The sequence below is a fragment of the Pteropus medius genome, unplaced genomic scaffold (genome assembly GCF_902729225.1).
Source record: "Pteropus medius unplaced genomic scaffold, Ma_sr-lr_union100, whole genome shotgun sequence".
NCBI lineage: Eukaryota > Metazoa > Chordata > Mammalia > Chiroptera > Pteropodidae > Pteropus > Pteropus medius.
Window position 1 is genome coordinate 17,874,312 of NW_024351729.1, and position 20,547 is coordinate 17,894,858.

General features: G+C 31.4%; 1 protein-coding gene and 1 pseudogene across 3 annotated transcripts in view; one reads left to right on the forward strand and one right to left on the reverse strand.

Moving 5' to 3' along the window:
- Window positions 1-20,547, reverse strand: part of LOC120587606 (receptor tyrosine-protein kinase erbB-4) — a 767,195-nt gene that overhangs the window by 592,694 nt on the left and 153,954 nt on the right. The window lies entirely within an intron of this gene.
- LOC120587878 (uncharacterized) lies at window positions 20,355-20,473 on the forward strand (annotated as a pseudogene).

The following is a 20,547-nucleotide window of genomic DNA, read 5'->3' on the forward strand; positions in this document are numbered from 1 at the left end:
GAATCATGAGCCACATAAACTTAATAAAAAGCAAGACAAAGATGATAAGAAAGCTGGATTTTTAGCCTCACATTCATGAAAACAAAAGTACATCTCTGGGTTTTCAATTATGAAGAGGAAATTAGTGTACTAACAGTACTTATTTTTGCTTGATAGTCAAAAAACATTACTGCAACAAGCAGTATGCTCCATTTTTTTACAAGATCATTAAACTTCCCATCTCTTTTATGTTATGAATGGATTATTTTGTAGTTTTTAAACAATGACTTTCCATTATACAATACTGAAATTTTACAAACATATTTTAAAAATACTACTCTTCTTATTCATTTTTAGCTTCTAATCTATGAATAAAGAAGGCCTTAGTTTTCATATCTCTATTTATGGCTCTCTTTTATTTATAACCAGTGGAATTCTTCCACTAATCTTTAACTCATGAATTTCTTTTTTCATTTTTTATTTCTATTTGTCAAGTAACTCTCAATTCAAATTATCAACAATAAACCCCACAGTACCAACCTGAAATTATGGTCATAATAAGTTTATGGATTATATTTTCATTTTGTCAGCCAGATCATCAACGAACATGTTTAATAATTTTGTACATCTTTGGAACATCATTCAAAATTCCCCTGACTTACAACTCAAATCCAGGCTGACACAAACCACTGATAATACTCTTGAGACTTCAATATTTTCTACATGTGAATCTAAGTCTCAAATGATTTCTACCATGTACTTCTAGTAAGAATATATCATGTGGAAATAAAGTCAATGCTGAGAGAGAGAAGTAAACACTATCTATTGCTTTATCTATGCTTGCTATTCTGTCACAGTTCAGAGTATTCAGATAAAATTAAACTGTTATCTTTGTTCGTTCATTTGATACTAAAATGATAGGAATAACACATGATTTCCTTGTTACAGTGAGAAGGATGTTATAAATCACTTTGTACTACCCCATAAAGTTCTAAATGCATTAAATAAAGCAGAAATTTATAATGGGGTTTTACTGAATATGGAAGAAGGCTCACAAAGCATAGAATCCTGAATTTTAGAATTTAAGGACCTAGAGAACACAATCCCTGTCATCTCATTCTAAGCACATCAGTTCAATGAAATTCATTGGAAAACAACTCAAACATTAGTATTATATACATAGCTATTTTCAAAGTTTTAATAAATTCATTTCACTAATCAGACTGTTATTTAAATTTAATTTTATGTATTAATTTTTCATGCTTAAATCATATTTTATATTTCTATCTATGTTTACTTTTACCAAATATTTATACTGTTATTCATATCATGCACATTCTCGAGAACTCATTTCTTTAAATAAATGATAAATAAGGAATAAAATAATTAAATAATTTCTTTTATTTTTTAAATAATTATTTAAAAATAATTAAATAATTGAATATCATTTATTTAAATAAATGATAAATAAGGAATAATTAAATAATTAAAATAATTAAATGGAAAATCATTATTTTCCATTTTTACACAATTACTTTATCCTAAAACTAATTCTATTTTCCAGGGGATAAAAATTAAGAAATAATCCTAAAACTTTTATAGAATTTGCTGTTAGAGGGAAAAACTTAAGAAATTGTGTTTATATAGATGGGTCACTGATTTGACTATATTACAGAGGAAAGCATTGTATACCAGTAGCTATTAAAGAAATACAAAGAAATGAACATCTCTAAACTTAGTGCTCGAAATAAATAGTTAAAGTATGTTTCTCAGTCTCTGTACTGTTGACGTATTGGAGCTGTATAATTTTTTGTCAAGGGGCCTCTTTTGAGCACTGTAGAATATTTAGCAGTATCTTTCCCTGGCTCTATGTACTAGATGCCAGGAGTATTTGCCTGCCCTCCACTCCCATTCCCCTGTAGTTGTGACAACCAAACAACGTCTTCAAACACTGGCAAATGTCCTCTGGGGAGAATACTGCTTTCAGTTTAAAACATACGGTATAAGTAATAAAAGAATATATAACTCGATGAGGAATGGCAATAATAACTGCAGAGCTAAATGTGATTACTCACTACATGCTAGGCAATATGTTGAGTACTTTTATAAGCATTACATCATTTCATTCCTACAATAACCCTCTGAGATTTCTACTACCATTACCCCATTCTATAGATAAGAAAATAGTTTATATTCATGCCCCAAATCCCATAATGAGTAATAGTCAAGATCAGATTCTTTCCCAGATCTTTCAGATTCCAGAGTCAGAGCTCTTAGCCACTCTACTATATTGCCTATAATAATCATGGGACAGTAAATTAAATGATACCATCAACCTAACTGCATTATTATATAACATGAAATTAGGGCCTTTTAGAGTTCAAATTAAGTGTGGCTTCTATTGCCTGATGTATTGTGAGAAAAGGAAACAAACTTGTGTTTGTATCACACAAGCAGCAGGACTTTCAGTCCCTGGACTCATCACAAGTGCTTCTACTCCACTTTTTTTGTAGCCACTCCTTGTATTTAACAGTTCTTACCTGTCCTATCTTCATGACAGATAAGTAATAAACTTTTCTATGGAGACCAAAACCCAGTTACCATAATTACAGTTCAAAACAATAGTTATAACTTAGGCAGGCCTGTAACATTAAATGTCATTTCAAAAGCTATTTATAACCATTGTGGATTTTATATTTTCTCCTCATCCCTGATTTCTAATGTCACATCCCTGATTTCTAATGTCTTAATTTTATTGTTACAAAATGAAGGACAGTGTCTTTAGAAGAAGAGGTTCTAGAGAATACAATATATATATTTTTTTACTTTGATCAATTTTTTTTCCTGCTTAGCTTCTCTTAATAAACAGATGAAATCCATTAAATTACTAATGATACTAGATTATCTTGTCAAGAGGAAGATCATTGCCCAAGCTCAGAACTGTCACATATTTATGCAAATATCCTACTTCCTCTCTCTCTTTCCCCCAGGGCCTATAAATGGAAGATTGAGGAAAGAACTGAATGTCACCTGTACTTAATAAGATAAGTAATTCTTGATTTTAGAATAAAATCTATTTTGTGTATTTGTATATAAGCATTCCCAAGGAGGCTTAGAATCATCCCTAAATTATACCCTAAATTATAGTAAAGAAGAAAGAAAACCATTAGGGTAGGTGCAAAATTTTATGCAACTAGAAAACAAAGTAGTTATATATAAGTAGCCAGGGGAAGGAGACTGGTATAATGTTGCATATGATGAAGTCCTAATAGCTTGCTAGGGTACCATATACTCTACTTGAACTCCTGTAGACTTCACTGTATACTCTCAGTCTGATTATGTTTTCAAGATCGATTTATGTTGCTTTATAGAACTCCACTTTATTATATCTGACTGTTGCATGACAGGCTGTGTCATGCATACACCACATTACAGTGGTATATGCTACTGTGATGATCACTTTGGCTGTTCCTAGTTCCTCACTGCCACAAAAAATGTTTCAGTGAACATTTTCATGCGTACCTCCTGATAAGACCTATGTGAGAGTTTCTCTGGTTTATATCTAACAATGGGATAGCTAGATCACGTGGTAGTGGCATATTTATTTTCACCAAAGAGTGCTTTTCTACCAGCTACCGCAATAGAGGAAGACGCACCAATTATTTAATTCACAGGATTCTTTGGATCAGCATTGTCTACAACCTGAATAAGAGAGTCCCCAAGATGTTAATAGGTATTTTAGAAGAAAGATTACCACATAAAAATGTGTTTGCTAAACGTTCTCTTAACTAACGAGTCTACTCTACTACAAAACTGCTCAGCTCGTTTTAACACACTAATGCTCACTGGAATGTTCAACAAGCAAGAAGGTAAGACAATTTTCTTAAGCATATTTAACCCCAAAGCATATTTTTTTCAGACCTCCTTAGAAACATCTCCTGGGATAGTGATTTATGGAATACAGTTTAGAAAACATTGCATTGCATTAGGCAAAAAATTACCAGGAACGAAATATAATAGTTCTGATACCAACACCCAAAAGAAGTATTCCTCTAGAGCTCATGTAAAAAACAATGACGACAACAAACTATTTAATATAATGAATGATTTGTATCTTCAACAATCCCTAACATATTGATATATTTTATAAGACTTTTTTTTTTCCAATATTAACTAGGTAAAAAGAACTTAGTAAAGAGCTAAGTAATATGTAACTAACAAAACAGAGCTCAGATACATAGCTCTCCAATAGTGTGACTTTGGGCAAAGCATAGAGGAATGGATGAACTGCTTAGACTTTAGCTAATATGCCATAAATATCATTTCTCTTAGGTGATAAGTTTCTGACATTTACTGGCTGGTATAAAATAAATATATATATATTCATTCCTGGGTAAATAAGTGCAGTGCAGTTATTTTGTACCACTAACTAACTCTGAAACTATAAGCTAAAACAATCACTTAAAGGGAGTTACGAAATTAACTAAAATAAATGTTTTCATCTTTAAAACTGATTTTAAAAGGTTTATATAAATATTATATGTAAATTTAAAATGTAAATTCTTAATCATTATTTTGACAATGATAATGTATCTCAATCACTAATAAATTTAGGGTAAGAAAAATAATTGTTTTGTTCTGAGAGCACTATAACTGGAAAGCAGAAGGAAGGAAAACTTATTTTAACTCTGAAAAAGATATAGAAGTAGTACAACGTATATTTTCCACTCTTTACCCATTAAGAAATTCAAGATTGCATTTACACTTAAAAATATGTGTTCTTTCAGAAGTCCATGTACCAGAGAGTTTATTTAAGCTGATAAGTGAACTTTTCTCTAATATTAGTTGTCTAGACAATTTAACTTCCATTTAAGACACATGCTCTCAGAGGTAGAGATAGTCAGTTCTTTGTCACAGCAGATAAAATAAGCTCACAGCCAAGAATACCAGAGCACTATTTTTGTCAGGTACATATCAACATTTATGTTGTCACCTATACCAGCAGAACATTTAACAGATCAACTATATCTACATTTCCAAATTATCTGATATCTATTTTTATATTTCCTCGATGACTCTCCCCCAAAAAGGTTATGAAGTGACATAGAATGTGAGGTAAAAATGTTTTTCTCAATCAAATGCATTAATGCCCAGATTTTTTTTTAATAAAATCTGTTCTAAAGTGATTAAACTTTCAAATTCAATTCACATGTAATTCTGCCTCTTGCTGCATAATGACCACTAAAAGATACTTAAATGAATGTTTATATAAATTCGTCCTTAAAAAAAAAGATAACAAACACAAACATCAAGTGAAAACAAACTATCAAGGTATATTTTGTGGTTTATTATTTTATATCACTTTGTATGTACATCTGTTATAGCACCATCGCATCATATCTCAACAATTGGTCTCTGGCTCTATCACACAATGTGTTGAAACTTTAAAGAACAGAAATGCCCCTATAATTTCTAATTCTTAGAGCCGAGGTACTTTGAAAAAAAAAATGGAAAGAATCAAGGACAAAAGGAAAGAAATAATTAACAGATCCCACAATGACTATTAGTTTTAAGAATACTAAAATCAATTTTTCTTTACATTAAAACAAATATTTTTTCAGGCACCTCTGCAACAGCTCAATTTTCTGTTTTAATGTGTACTTCTCATTAATAAAAATAAAACAAATTGGTTTCTGATATATGACTTAGCTTGGCTTTAGAGTTGATGGAGCATGAACCTGTCTGGCACAGCCTTATCTAAAAGAGTCATATCAGATAAGCCTGAGTGCTAACACTGTAAGTCACAGCATTGGGAAACATGATTTGGCAAGCTTTACAAAACCCTGACTCTACTCATGGAAATGATAACGAATTTTATTTTCTACAAGTTTGATATTCAAATGGTATATAAATACAGAAGGATTTACAAAAAACACAAAACAATTTAATCTATAAATTATGATCTATACAACTGATGATAATTATTTAGGTGTGTCTGTATCTTCAAAGACTTCCATTATTGTCCTCTGATGCTTTATTTTTGGTAAATAAATACAACTTAAACTGACATTTTCAAACTATTCTTAATTTTGTGACTTGAAAATAATAGGACATGAGAAATCATTAGTGTATCCAAACCAAATTCTGAGAAAACAATAGATATTAGAGAGCTTTACAGAATGGTAGCAGTGTTTCTTATTTGATTAGCTTTCTTTTTATATCCCCTTCTTTTAAGATTTGAAAACTAATAAAAAGGATGTGTTAATTTAATAATTTTAAAAATTTAAGTAATTCAAGACATGAAACTTAAAAAAAGTCTTAGTAGTCTTTTGCGGGGAGGAAGTTTGAGAATAACATTTTATAATATTTTAAAATACAGTTTAAAGGGATTTCAAGTCCATTCAGCCAGCTGTAGGCATTATAGCATTCAATCCCCATTCATAATTTCCTATTATTATATATTTCTGGACAGGAGGATATTTTGTTAGTTCCCTTATAAACCAATTAAACTACAAACCTTAGCATCAAGAAACATTTAGAGCTTACCAGTAAAATGAAATAATTATTTTACAATCAAAGAACTCTCATCTAAAAAGGTCATAGGAAAAGGATGAAATGGTGAAATCCTGTCATTGAAACTGAGCTCATATCTTGAAGTTAAACACTTGGGTGTTTCACCATCAAATTTATGTTTTTATGAAACTGAGAAACATGCTGAAAAAAAATCTCACCTATTTTGGTAAGGCGTCTGCATAGAGAGCCAGATAGTCTCACATATTACTGCTGGAAAGTATGGTCACAGTACCTCAAATCTTATCATTTTCCATTAGTTAAATCATTATAGAAAAATGAAAATGAAAATAAAAACACACACTGACTTACAAAAGCTATGAAGAATACAAAGTTCTGTATCTGAGTATTCAAAAAAAATAAAGTATTGTTTTACTACTCAAGTGTTTAATATAGATTCGCATTCTAACAAACAAAGAGAATCTGTTACAGAATGTGAATAAGTTGTTTCTCAAAATAAAAATGTGAAAATAGAAGAAAGTAAACCTAAAACTCAGTGGACACGCTTGGTTGGACATAGTTCAAAGCCTAGGGCCGCGTACTGCATGAGCCCATGGTGATGTTTTTCTTCAGTGTGCTCAGTCTGCCAGTTTGATGATTCAATATTTTTTGCCTCCTCAGAGCAAAAACTGATTTCAAAAACTGACTCAAAATTCTGTTCATAATAACACTAATGACTGGCAAATAAACTTCCATAATTATAATCCAAGACTTAGGCAAAGAAATAGAGACTATAACTTAAATATGTAGAAAAATTTTTAACCAAAACTCTGCTAAATTCATATTAGAAAAACAGAGGAGTCTCTATGCAGAAAGCCATAAATACTTGTGATCTTAGCTATGGACCTATGCTTTCACAAACAAAAGATGATTACCCAGAATTTATCAGAAGAGGTCATAATGAGTTTCAAGGGTATTGACATAAATAAGAACTATGAGGTGATATTTCATGAGATGTCTTCAGAGGACGGAGACATTAATTTGAAATTTTTATAACAGAAAAACTGAGTGAATTAATTATTCCTCATAAGTCTTAGACCTAGCTATTTAAATGTGACTTCATGCATTAAAATAGAAGTAAATTAAGAATTCAGTTCCCTAATCACACTAGCCACATTTAAATTTTTCAACAGCCTCATGTGACTAGTGGCTATAATATTAGACACTGTAGATATTGAACATTTCCACATGAAAAAAAGTTTTATTGAACAAAAATTGTTATAGATTATATGCAATCTCTATCTAACAGTTAAGGATATATGTGGCTATAAGTAACAGAAAAGTTGACTAAGAGAGAGTCAAATGGGAGTTCATTTCTTTCATCACAGTAAAAAGTCCAGGAGTAAGTACCTGCTGACATTAGTTTGAGTGCTAAATGATGAAAAGAGAAAATAAGATACTTTCTGTATTTTTCTTCTACCACCCTTATAGATTGTGAATTTTGACCTTACATTTTTCACTTCTTGGATGCAAGATGGCTGCTATAGATCCAGACATCGTTCCACATCCAAAACAAGAAGTGTAGAAAAGGGAGTAGATGTTGCAACTATTCCTTAGTCAAGCAAATACTTTCCTAATAATTCCCCACAAACTTTCTTGGCCAAAACTATGCCGTATGGCTGCCCCTACTAGGAGAGAAAGTCTTCCTAAGAAGACTGGGACAGCAACCCCAGCAAAATCAGGGTTCTGTTAGCAAGAAAGAAGGGGAAATAGATTTTAAAAAGCAATCAGTAATGCTTATTACAGATTTTCTTAAGATTTGTCCCTAAGAACAGTGAAAAAGGAAAAAAATGAAAAAAAAGTAAATATATGTCCCACTCCCTGAACAACTAAAGAAATTTTTAAAAAGAGGGGACCTAGTGTTTTTGAATCAATGATGAAACATTGGCCTCCTTTTATTTTTTTCTTTTTTCTTTTCTTTTTTTTTTTGGCAATGTGAAGTAGAGTTTTTAAATACAAAGTACTTCCAATAATGTAAGACATTACAACAAAAAGTGCTGAAATTTAATTGAAACATTAATATTTCTAAAATATGATTAATTTTTCATGATATATTCCTCATGTGGTATTTATGTAATATAGAAATGAATTTTCCTCGCTGGGAACATGATCATTTCCTTAAGTATGTGGGCTAAGACCTTTGCCAAAACTATTCTTATCCTAATAAAGCTAAGAATCTCAACATTTACAAACGAATAAGTATTAAATAAGAGAAGTTCTAAGAAAATAAGCAAATACTTTGATTTTTTAGCCTAAAGAAGAAAGACATGGCAAATAGATATTCTAGAAAGTTCTGCATGAAAACTTAATTTAAAAATTTGTGTCACTTAAAAAAACATTGGATGTTTCAAAAAGCAATAAAATAAAGAAACTAAAATTGTATTCCCTTCAAATCAGCTATTTCTCCAGCTAATATTAGAACATTCTGAAGCGATACTGAATGGTTCAAATCCATCATATGTGTTATATGATATGATTGGTAAAGCACAAATATTTATCTATTGCATAAGTGTGTAAAATTATAGACCATTCTCAGAAAAACAGAAGTTTCCAAGACAAAACACATCATAATGAAGTATAGGAAACAACCCATAAATGAAATGACAAAGTCAAAATAAAAAATATAGAAAAGTTGTTAAAAATGCAATGGCCACCCTCTTAAGAAGGCTGAGTTTTGAAATCTGCATTTATTGTGCTCCAAATAGAATTCCAGTATTAAATAAAAAAGTAAGCAAGACTAAAATAGAAAAGGCCTTGGAGACATATATACAGGGAGACAGTAGATGCCACGTGGAAGAGAAGGCGTTAAATGTGGAAGCTCTATGCTCCAGTACTTCAGAATGTGATTTTATTTGGAGCTAGGGCCTTTACAGTAGTTATTAAATTAAAATAAGGCCATTATGGTTGGGCCCTAATACAATAGAACTGGTATCTTTATAAGAAGAAAATATTTGGACAGAAAAAGAGACACCAGGGATACATGGGCACAGAGGAAAGTCCATGTGAGGACAAAGAGAGAAGGTGGCAATCTGCAAGCTAAGGCGAGAGGCCTCAGAATAAAAAACAATCTTGTTCACACCTTGGTCATAAACTTCTAGCCTCTAGAATTGAGAAAATAAATTTCTATGTTTAAACCACCTAGTATGTGATATTTTGTTATGGCAGACTTAGCAAACTAATAAAATAAAAATGAGTGATTAGAGAGTGAATTTCTCAGCTCTTCCAAATAGTGTATCTTCGGGGGACTGTGATATTAATGTTTGTTTTTTTGTTTTGTTTTGTTTTTAATAATACAAAACTTGGGTTAATTATTCCCAAGTTTTTGGACTGGTGCTGTCCAAATGTTTGCCACTCACTAGCCACATGCAACTCTTTAAATCTGGATTACAATTAATAAAATTAAAAATTTAGTTCCCCATTCATGCCAGCCACGTCAAGTGTTCAATAGCCACAATAAATATGACAGGAAAATGTTCTTTTGTCTTATTTTTTCCCAACTGTTTCAATAAATGTACTTATAACAGAGCATATATGAATATCTTGGCTGCTATGGATTGTACCAACAGAAATAATCATATTGCTAAAATCATATAAAAGCAAATGACCCTCACATAAATAGATTAACCACAGTCATCTTTTGAACAAAAAAAGTAGTTTATAAAATAATGGTAAGGGATGTACTAAATATGAAAACAGAAATGAAAATAAAAATCTTAACCAATAGACCAGAGATTCTTCTTTGCGGGGAAAAAAATGAATAATTTATTTAAAAATATCAATCAAGCTAGGTTGGTAGTTGAAATATCAAGTTAAAACATCATAAAGGAAAATTTGTTATTCTCTTAGACACATTAAATGAAATATATAAATGTATACATATAATGTCATAAAAATAAAATCAATTTAATAAAATGAATTGAAATTTACTTGTAGAGTAGCATCATTTCTTTTTCTGCAGGAAAACACATTACTCTAAACCATGAAATGAAAACAAAAAAATACTTCATTAATAAACTGCCTGTTTAAAAATTTTATTACTATGGTGAGTTGTCTGGCATAATGAAAACTTTCATATTCCCACTTCGCAAATCTAATTTAATATTGTTCTTTGTCAAATGCAAAATTCAGACCAGTCTTAGGAGAATAACTATTTTCATCAGCTTCAAATTCTCTAGCAATGAATGCATGACCCTAAACTTCAGAATTGGGGCCCGCTAAAAAATAATCAAGGGTTGATACAAATTATTAGGGATTATTTTCTAGACAGAAACCATCTGCACTAATATTTTGCTAGTATTAGTTTCCTCTATGTGTTAAAAAAATTTCTACTCTAAAAATCTATGTAGTGTCTCTGAAACTGCTCACTAGAAAATAGTTTGGATAGATACTGAAAAAACGGGGGAGGAATCCACACTGAAATATATTTATTAGCTCAGTGTGTAAAAGCGGGTGGAGGTTAGAAATCTCGAAACATCAGGCTGAAGAGTTAAGAGCCAGATCATAGGGCTTTTGGGACAGAAGTACCTTCTTCACTCCTCTCTTTTCTTTATCTGGTGACTTGGGAGGCCATATGTGCTAAGTGGCGTAGCCACAGGATATAGAGTAGTTGACCTCTACTGACCCTTTGTATGAGAAAGAAATAAGCCTGTACTCTATTAAGCCTTTGCTACTTTTCAGAATATATCCATCACTACAGGATTTACCTACTACCTGTCTTATCCTGACCAATGAAGACTCTTTAAATTTTTTATTCTACAGAGAGATTTGTAATTAGCAATTTTTCTACACGCAATTGATTGATCTAAAGAATATAGGCATCATATAAATGACGTTTAAGGCAGTTGTCCCTAAGTAACTTCACATAGGTAAACATCTATAGCTAGGGGTTAGCAGAAAGTTTAAATTTAGGTCATGTGATATTTTTGAATAGTGAAGAGCCAAGAGCTTCCTTAGGCGCCTTGTAATTTTAATAATTCCTATGTAAAGGAGACCAGAGCCTGAGCATGAGGAGGCTACAGGAAAGAATTACAAATAAAAGTTTCCAGATTAGATCAAGGTGTTCCACCAAATAACCTCAACAGCATATCTACCTGCAATGCAAAGGTACATACACATAAAGTCCACATTGACACTTTCACACACATGCACACACAAATATAAAAACATACATATGTACACACATTGGAAAGCAACTTGAGTATTCCTGGGGGGTCTTGTTTTCACGCCAGCAATTTCACAAAGAGAAAATCTTTTTTAACTTTAGACCTGCCTCACAAATCTGTTTCCAGACAGTCAGGTAGACAATTGTTCCTGAAAAACGAGAATTGCCTTTAATGGGAGTGTTTCTGGGTTCAGGAGACTCTTTCATGGGAACTCGCATTCACAGAAAGAGAGACGAGGGAAAATGATTTTGTTTTCAAGAAATCATTATTAACTGCATATTGCAAAGACTAGTGCTAGGCTTGTGAGTACTCTAATTTTGAATATGGCAGAAAACTCTGTCCTCAGGGAAATAGTCTAATAAAGATAAGACTTTGATATTTAAGTTATATATCTTATGATTATTGTCTATTAAAAATATCTTAAATAATTTTACAATAAAGTGACTAGTCGATACTTTAATAATACAAACTATATTTTCAAGTTCAATCTTTTATTGTACCTTTACTTCATAAATTACATTGCATTTTACTCTTTGTGTATCATTTCCCTCCGTGTCAGCTCAGGTGTTCTTGTGTTTTATAGGCAAGACTACTACATCTTTGATAAAATTCTGAAGAATAATGACAGTTTATGAATCCTCGGATTCTGTATTGTAGGACCCTAAGCCAACTATCAGCATTAAATAAATTTTAAAATGAGCTTCTCCGAGGTGTGTACAAAAATGGTCTGTAGTCAACTATGAATTTTGCTCCCTTTGGAAAGAAAAAGGGCCCTGAAATACAAACTTATTAAAGTCCTTAATAAAGCCAATGAAGGTTGAGTGGCATTTGCCAAGCTTTAGCTTATCAGCTGTGGAAAAAATGCAAGAGAGGTAAGAAATCCCCATATTAGAGCTTGAAAGCATAACAATGCTGCTAGTTATTCTTAAAATTGTGAGCTCATTTTTCTCAGCTTCTCAATAAAAGACATTTAAAAATCTTGTCTGTCATTGCAATATACTTACAGTCATCTTATCAGTATGGAGTTTATTACAACATTTAAATAAAACCTAGTTTTTAAAGGGTATATGTTATATTAACTATTATGGAGCTTGAGATAGTACGAGAAGTCAAAATTTTATATTAATAAGCATGGTGAAAACACTGCCAATCTACACGTACATCATCTGTTCTCATCTCAGCTTCTAACTCTTACTAGAGAAATTAATTATGTTAATGACAAGGGAAATCTGTAATGTGTGTTTCAGTCCACTGGGGTTAAGGGAACAGCATCAAATAAAATTAAATGAATTCCCCTTTATGCACAGTAATATATTTTAAATAAACTCCCAAAGGTAAAATAGTTAGTGTTTATGCTTACAACTATATCCGACTTTGACTATAAAAGCGATTTGACCTTTTCTATAAAAAGCTGATTTCTGTTAACAAGTCCAGTACCTTTAAATAACATTTACTGCTCTAAACTGCTTATTGCAGACTGTTTCGGCCAGTACTTGGAATGGGGCAGACAACCATTATGTTGCACTGATCCCCACAAAGCTCCACGAATTACACGTTTTCATGGGAGAAGCAAGACCTCATTAATCAAGTTATACACACTTCCATTGGCCAGGGACAGGGCCAGTTGGTCTGTCCCAGGTATCCCACCTTAAATTCTGTTTTTGTTTACTTTGGTTTACAGAATATAAAGTGTTGTTAAAAATTAAAATTTAAAGGTTATATGATGGTATAATTTGTTTCTTGCAGCTACTCCTCCTTCTCTCAATAGCAAACTTCTTTTTTAAAGTAACCGTAAATAATTGATTAAAAAAAAAAAAAGCCTGACAATTGATCACAAAATATTTAAGTCCCTGAAAGAAAAAATGTTACTTTTTGCCATTTCCCATGCTTATCTATAACAAATTAATATATTTGTAACAACCTCTTTTTACAACCGCCTATACTTGTTCTCTATTTTTAAATCATAACCTCATGGCACTCTTGCTTCGCAGACAGACAGATGGACCCACACAGAAACCATCCTCTGTATGAAAATTTGAACTTACTAACTTTTTTTTATCTCAGTAGTATGAGTCCTTATGTTGAGGTAAATTACATGAACATTAACTGTAGTACTATTTTTTATGTGGAAATAAAATGAAAATGAATTGCTTTGTTTTGCTATCTTTGTAACTTGTTCATGGAAACATCTTAAGATACGTTAGATTTTAGGTCTCATGAATCAAACTTGAATGTGTTTTGTTCTAATACTATCATTTTAAAGGAATTTGGAGGCCTAGAAAAAAATTTAATTTTAAAATAATTTGAATTTTAATGTATGTAAATATTTTATAAATATGATACATAATAAAATAGATCAGCATCTTATCTTTGAAATATTAGATGGAGAAATTTGGTATTCCAGAGGATAATTTGTTTCTGAGCTTTTTCTTTCCTTCCATTTCTCTTTTGTTTACAACATAGATTCTTGCTAATATTAATTCATTTTGTCAATAAATTTTACAATAAAAGACTAATTTTCTTTAAATAGTATATAGTTACCTCTTTATTGTAATAAATGATAAAGTTTGCTTTGATGTGTCTGCTCACTATTAAGAAAAAATAGTAAAACCAATTTATCAAACAAAAGAGTATGCTTATCGATCTTTCTATGAAGCAGAAATGCTCTGAGAACATGACTTTAAAAATAGAGACCATATATAAGCAGTTGTAAAAAGTTATTAAAATATGTTATCTTGCTATGGATACACAGTGGAGAACAGGCAAAATATAATTTAGCAGAAATTTATAATACATATTTTAGAGCTTTGTTTCATCAAGCTTAATATTTTAAAATACTTCACCTCTTTCTCTCTCCCATCTTCATTTCATGGAAATATACACTTGCCCTCAGTAAAGTCCAGAAACCGAAAATAGTCTCATAAACACATCAACATTTTCCTTTTATCAGACTCCTTACAATTGCTTAACACTGAATAGTGCAGAAATGTAGCTTTCCATCAAGGGTACAGTGTGCTGCCCTGTGCTGTGTGGGAGACTTGAAATTGTTCAGACTTACGGTCACTTGGTTACCACATTACACTCCAAGAATATAGTAGGTAAGCACTCTGGGGGGTGAAAAGTATCCTTTCTGAGCTGTGAGGGTTTAGATAATGGACAAACAATGATGGATTTCACGGTGATGGATTCATTTGATTTCCACAGAATCTCTATGAGATTATTCTTGAACATAGTATACTCATTCCTTTCCTCCTGGGCAATGTACATTTTCTAGGTCAAATCATGCTTTTTAGAGCATTTCTAAATGTCTTCCTCTAGATGTTTTCAAGTTTTGCACTCACATTTGATAGCCACTAATAATATTCAAACATAATAACTAGTATTTATATTTCTATTTCTAAAAAAGTAGAGTCTTATCTTCTCACATAGAAATACATTAATAAAAACACCAAGGACTATTTTAATCTTTTCAACTACTATTGTTATTTTTTAACTACTTCATATGCTCAAATAATTTATCTTAAGAGTATTCCTTTTTTCACATATTCTACATTCAGTAGTCAGCAAACAGTATTTGCTGTCAAATAATACAGTCAAACCCTAGTTTGACTGTGTTTGACAATATTCTAGTATAATTCTAAAATATGGACAAATAAAGTGCACTTATACAACAAACAATTTGTGTGAAAAGTATACCATTCAAATAGCGAAAGATTATAAATGTTCGTATGAGAAAAAATTTTTATTTCTTGATTATATCATTTATACAGCATCTTAGCTAATTATAATCTAGGTTTTCTCTTGGTTGTTGATTTTTTTCTTTCATTACTGGAATTCTTTATATATAGTTATCTTGTCTAAATTGTGAATCATTAATTTTAGTAATATGAAAAATGGTAACATAGCATAGTCTTTAACTGGATGAAAGATTACAGAAGCTAAATTTTGCCATTATTGGCAACTTATTAAGACTGAATTAAAGAACAGAAGTAAAGAAATACTCATACTTTAATAATGTCTCAGCAAGAACTCACCAGCATTAAATATTGAATTCAGAATCTAACTTCAATTATGAAAACTTGGGGCCAAAATATGTTTATAATACATGAAGAAAGAGAATAAACTTACACTAAATATAGATTAAGATAAATAGTATATTATCCTAATTTGTGGCATGAGCAATTTGTATAAATTATTCTATTTCAGCTCCATCCTAGCACAAACTATAAATATTGCTTATGAGAATTCTTTCTCTGGAGATCCAGACGATGGGGGCAAATAAATCAGCCCAACATCATATTTTGCCACACAATTTCCCAATAACTATAATTCCAAAAACAAGAAAATCCTGAACAAGATCTTTTTTAAGTCTTAACTCAGAAAACTATATCCCACTTTGTTGCCACCACTGTATATATATTAAACTAGTTCTAAATTTGATATGTGGCAGCAAATCAAAAATATTTAATTTTTGTTAAAACTTCAAGTATATATATAACATATAATTTTTAATAATATATATATATTTTCTCTCCTTTGTAGAAAATTAGATGATCTGTATTAAGAGAGTAGTTTTCTTTTCTGCCTGATGGTTCAGATATCTATGTATCTGAAACAAATCGAAAGGTTTAGAGGAAATTCAACCAATAAAATATATACCAAATTGCTGAATATGAATTTCCAGAGTTTTGTTTTTGGTTAATGTATCTCCTCCGAGTTTCCAACCTCACAAAGAAGAAGAGCAGAGGGCTGGCAAATACTGGCTTAATTATCCCCATCAGTCTCAGAGACAAGGCGCTTAAGAGTTTTAGCTGCTGTAAACACTCCCTTGATAGCAGATAAGGAATCTGCTGAAAGGAGGTTTTGTCTGGGGAAAGCTCAGGGGCACAACAGTTAATCATTAGTGCAATATTGTATATGCATTACTACATCAAAGGAAACAGAACCCAATATTCTATTGTGAAGATTTTCTGTATTTTCTTAAAGGTAAGGAAACTAATGCTAATCAGGGAGGAAAAAAAATTAAATTGCATTTGCTGCAGAAACAAAGTATGTTCTACTTTTCATTCATTTTTTTCCCTTCAAAATAGAATGTCACTGTTATTTTGTTTTTCAATACATGCCTGCAAGGATATACAAAGTTTCCACTGAAGTCAAAGATGTAACTTTTGTCTTAAGAAGAATTTGCACCTTTGTATCTAAATGCATTCATCAGAACCAGAGAATATCATATAACCTTATTTTATCACAACACTAGAAGCAAACCAATGTTCTTCTTCCATATCAGTACTGTGTTTGTCCAGGAATCTATTTGTGGAAAACTGACACCTCACTGTCCCTAACAAAGAACCTTTCTATCACTTCAAAACGAAGGCATCCACAATGACCTCCTATTCTTTAAATTTAATAGACTTCCTATTGTCCCAGAATCGGAGAATCTTAGAGACTTCCAAAGCCTTCAAAATATCTTTCCAGAGTTAACTTCCACTCTCTCTCACCCCTTCTGCCACTATGCACTAGAAAAACAAAAACTTTTCAGTGTCACACACTCCTTGCCCTTTCCCACACCCCATCCTCAACGAACAAGATTTCTTCTGATTGGATGTTCGTCTTCCAGTCCTCATCTCTACAAATTCACCTTTCCCAGAAACTCCCAGTCTCATCTGTGACTTCCTTCATAAACCATCTCTGTTTTTGTTTTCCTTGTGCAATTGGAAGTAATCTCTTTTTCTCCTGGAAACTTCTTTATCAACGCTTATCATAGTAATGCCCATTCTAATATTTGGTACATTGTGGGCCATTAGTAAATGTTGCTAAAAGACTGAACATAGTAGAAACTGTCTGTTTTTATTAATGATTGTTGTGTAGATGTTTAGTGGGATTTTAAGGAGGGTAAGACAATTTTTTTCTACCACAAAAAGTGTGGTCACTTTCGACATTTCTAGGTTTCTTAGAGGGGAGAAATTAAAATGTGGAGTACTTACTATGCAGCAGGCACTACTAAATGTTTTACCTCTTAATAAATCTACATATGATTATTAATCTGTAATGCTGCCCTATCAGTGTCTAATACATAAATTGTCCACTTTTCATTTTTGATTAAAGATTTGGTAGCATATACTTAGGTCTACTTAATAGCTTGTGAAATTGAAACATGTATATCTTATTTAGCTATTTGTTGAAACATGTATATCTTATTTAGCTATTTATAAGTTCAAACTTCGCTATTGTCACATCTGATATAACGCCATTGTGTTAATAGATGTTTCTCAGAGGAAATTTTTAGTTTTTCTCTTAATTCATAGCCAAGTCTATATAAATTCTAAATGAGGGAGTTCAACTTTAAGCAAAGAAAAGTTACTTGAACTGGTGAAGGGGCTAAATTTTTTTTTAACTCTTATGTTTTACAAATGTGTGGTCTCTGTATTATCCCAATTCTATCCTAAAAATCTATAAAGAATTGTTTTTGCTATGGATTAGTTTCAGTATAAACCAATTTTCTATAATAAAATTTCAATGTGGTTCATATGACTTACATGTGTAAAGCCTTAATTGTCTTGATTTTAGGTATTCAGGAAGATTCTATATTATTTGGGTCAAATCACATGTACTCCTTACCTAGACGCCACTAGTCAAATAAACCAGGTAATATTTCAGACTGACTTGAGTATCAATACATTTCTCAAGGCTGACACTAAGAGAGAGTGGCTCTTTCTGGACCTGGTATAAAGAGGAGATATTTTGAATATGGATTCTATATAATGTAAATGCTATCAAAACGGTAATTCTGACCTTCGAAAGTATATTGCATTGCAGAATGTTATTACAAATTAACTCTTTTGCTGACCCTCTTATTAAATAATCAGAAATATGAAGCAGGCTTTCTATAGTAGAAAACAAAACCCACAGTGCGTGGGAGTAAATAGTCTGAAGACAGCTTTTCCTTATCAATGATGAATAATGATTAGGGCAATGGGTTTGTAGCTTGAGGTCCACTAATTCTAATCCATTTCTGGCACCTGCCAGATATATTGCTTCTGGAAAATTATTTAACCTCGCGATCCTCAATTGGTTCATCCACTCTAAAAGGATAACATCTATCTGGCAAAATGTGGCACATGGTCATTATGTTATCATTTGATAATATGAAAAACAGCAGAAGTATGAAAGTTTCTCTCTATATATAATCAGCCTTTTTAACCTTGGATATTGAAACAGAGAAACAAATATATCAATTTAAATTATGCTGCCTCTGAGGCCTGAATCACAACAAAATGGAGCTAGAGTTCATTCTTTTTTCTAGATATACTTTTCTTATATTGTAAGATAATACAAAATTAAAATTGGGATAAATAGTATTAGTGTCATTTCTTCAGGCATAAACTTTTTGGACCATCATATTGATTATCTATGTTTTGCAATATCTGATATTGCAATATTCTAATACCTCCAGGTATATCAACATTTTATATATAAATGTGTATTTTAAATGCATATATTTAAAATATATAATGTTTAATAATTTTAATACATAAAATATGTATAATAAATTGTAGCCATATAAAACATATAATTTGCATATACATAACCTTTTATAATAGTTTCACAAAGGAAGTTTTTTCTAGGTTATAAAATTTTTTGAGACAATTTAATTGAATATTGCAAGGAGTTATAACATCTCATTTCAAACTATAAATATTTTTCTGCTCTGTTATTGTAAAATTCTGAATTCAATAACTTTGGTCTCCTTTCCTAGTAGAATCTGGCAAAATCATGACTTTCAAATATTTAACCGAATACTTCCAACAGTATGCTAAAACAAAGCTTAATAGGTTGAAATGAAATAGAAATAAGTTAACTAAATGGACAGCCAAATCAGTAGCTAATTTTAAAGAAATCACTAAGAAGGCTTATAGTATATACTTTTAGATCATAAACTGTGTGTCTTATGTTTTACACATATACCCACATACTATTTTTTCTTAGCAACCATAAGTCCATTTTGATGTACTAAAAGTTTACCCCAAGTCTTCAAAAAATATATAACTGTCACTTAAGTTAATGTGATTTTTTTTCTCCTGATACCGGTACCAAATGTGCTCACAAATGCTGAGTTACATTGCCCCCAAACTGCTACATCTTGTTCTTAACTTTAAGAATGGCTCATAAATAGCAATATTTCCTAAATAGAAAATTTCATTTAACCAAAATAGATATGAAGTCACTACTAACAAAATCTTTATGAATATGCAATAATTCAATAGAAATGTTGAATAAAATGTTGTAATTCTGATCTGAGTAACAAGGATATAAATTAAAACATATACACAAATGTATATCTAAATATTCTTTCATAAGCAAAGTTACACTTCTTAAAAGAGCTATAAGTTAACAGGTATAATTATAAAACAATTGAAATCGAAATAATGCAATTGCCAAATATCATTTGTAGCTGTTATATCTAAATCTCTTTTTTTTCCTGTTTGGGCCATGATAATTTAAAAGGGTACATTATCTGCCTGTAAACACATGAATTTAATACATGAACAAGTCTTTCTAGTCATTGACTGCAACAAATAATTTACATTTGGCAATAAATATAGTAAGGCATCTGCATTTGCTGCTTTCTTAAAAAATAAACTTGCCTATGGCCATGCTATCCTGAACAAGCTTGATCCTGTCAGATCTCGGAAGCTAAGCAGGGTCGGGCATGGTTAGCACCTGGATGGGAGACCACCTAGGAAGACCAGGTGCTGTATGAGTAAAAAATAAAAAGTGAGGGACTGTAAGCTGACAAGGTCCTTACAATCTGTGAGGTCAACTAAGGGTTGCCTCA